The sequence below is a fragment of the Lathyrus oleraceus genome, chromosome 5, assembly GCF_024323335.1.
Source record: "Lathyrus oleraceus cultivar Zhongwan6 chromosome 5, CAAS_Psat_ZW6_1.0, whole genome shotgun sequence".
In the NCBI taxonomy this organism is placed as follows: Eukaryota; Viridiplantae; Streptophyta; class Magnoliopsida; order Fabales; family Fabaceae; genus Lathyrus; species Lathyrus oleraceus.
This window is the reverse complement of record NC_066583.1, coordinates 98,954,970-98,957,353: the sequence shown is the minus strand read 5'-3', so window position 1 is coordinate 98,957,353 and position 2,384 is coordinate 98,954,970.

The following is a 2,384-nucleotide window of genomic DNA, read 5'->3' as shown; positions in this document are numbered from 1 at the left end:
ATTTCATGTCCATCTAATAAAGTATGAGAATTTCACAAATGAAATGGGAACATGTGTCACAAAAAGTCAACATATGACTAAACAGGGGAGAAAATCTCAAACAATTAGGAAATGCCACAAACAAATCCAAGAAAAATCCTATGTGAACTAGACATACAATAGTACATTCATGCAAAAATTCAAACCAATTGGAGGTCAAGAAGCATGGTAATGAAAATCATGAAGTTGGACATCAATGGTGTGACACAAATTGTCACACCCTAATTCAAAAAATCATAACTCACAAACCGGCAATGATAAATTCACAAACTCTACACCAAAATCACCATGAATGTGTCTAGTTTAAGCACAAAAAATTTGGGAGCCATTGGATAAAGTATCACCATTTCACAAATGTTTTGGCAAAGTGTACAAAATATGCATACATGTCACAAACCCTAGCACCAATTAAAATCTATCCGTGCAAAAATTCTGAAAAAATCATGATAAAAAACTAGAGGTCCAGATGAACACAATGCAAAAATTCCCATGAAATTTGGGTTTAAAATGATGAACTTATGATTTTTGTAAGTTAGGCATGGTAAGTGAAATAAACATTACAAAATAAGGTGAGTTAAATAATAATTAAAGGATTAATTGAAAAATGAAAGAGCAAAAGACCACTGTGCCCTTCGCTGAGTATGAAACTCAGCGTTTCATTAAAAGGGGGGTCAGCGCCCCGGTCAAACAAGGCACGCGCCAGTCACACACTGCCTGGCCCACTTCCAATGGCCAATCACGAATCACCTTCCTCATGCAAACTAAAACCCTAACGTGCTACAGTAACGCGAAGGAAAAGAAAAAAATCTGGGCAGCTTCTTCATACACGAACCCAGGTCAAGAACAAAATTCTTGGAACTCAAAATCAAGCACACCAATCCATAGTTCCTACTTCATACATCACGAATTCAAGTACCAATCACAACAAAACGCCATGGCCAGCATGAATCGAAGTAAACAAGTTTGGCATCACAAACATAAATCAAAGCTATCTCAACCAAATCTCAACGAAAATCAAAAATAAAAGGTCCAGGGTGTTCATGGCAGTGAGATGTACACAAACCAACATATCATTTCATGAATTTCGAAAATGAGTTTCTAACCTTCGATCTATGGCAGAACTGGGATGATGGCCGTTGAGCTATGAGATGCGTAAACAGAGGTTCCAAAGAGTTCCAGTTGAAGAATGGATGAAAGGAAATGGATCAATGGCGCTCCAATTTCTTCTAATCATGAACTGTCATGAGTGAGTCTTTAATGAGAACAGATTCGAAAAGGCTTTACAGTCATGAAAATAAGCTTGCAATGAACTCCACAATGATGGCATATGATGTTGCAAACAAGGCAGGTCGTGCTCTTTGAGGCTTCTCCAAGAAAACTTCCAAAGTGCAAAAATGAAGGATGGATAGAAAAATGGTTTTCTCTTCTGTATGGCAGGCTGCTACTAGGGTTTTTTTTGACAGAAAAATGTATTATATGTCTGCTGTTTAAAAGTACAAATCCAAGTCCATGAAAAGGTGGGATGTAGTTGTTGAAAGATGTACTTTTTTTCAAATTTCAAGCAAGTAGGTGATGGCTATATGTACTGCACAAATTTGGTCTTTCAAACATGACACAAACCACATTTCTGAACTATTTCAATTGGCCAAATGGTTTAAAAATGATTATTTTGAAAAGTCAAAATTCAACTCACTTGAAATTAATTAAGGCAAGTTCAAAAAGGCCATTTTGATTGGTGAAGTTTTGGTGAATGATGGTTACATTTTTGGAAAGAGGGCATCAAATGTGACTTGTAGGAAAAAACCCCACCAAATTTGGCCAAATGGTTTGAGAGATATGGCCTTTTGAAGTTCAAGAATTTCTGAAAATGATTCGATCATAACTTGCCAACCATACATGGGAATTGAGTGTTCTTGGACTTTTTGGAAATGGGAGAACAAGATATTCAACTTTCATGTTGGGCAAAAATTCATTTGAAGCTTGTATCATGATGTAAGTTTGAGGATCAAGACTTTCCATTTTGGGCAGGTTTCAATTACAGGTCCAGTTTCCATTTTTGGAAATTTCTGATCTGGCTTCAAAATCTTCCATGATGTTGTTTGACATGATACATGAGGACTATTTGGACATGAATGAGCTCTCTCAAACCAAATCCAACCATCAAATCACTGATTAAATGGACAGTTGACCAACAGTTGACTTTTAGGGTTTCTGACTGATTGTGCATTGACTGATGACTTCTAAACATCCAATCCTTGACCAAAACACTTCAAATGGATCCCCAAGTCATGTGAACATGTTGGACCAACCCTAGGGCCTTGGCTCCTTGAGAATTGTGCTTGCTT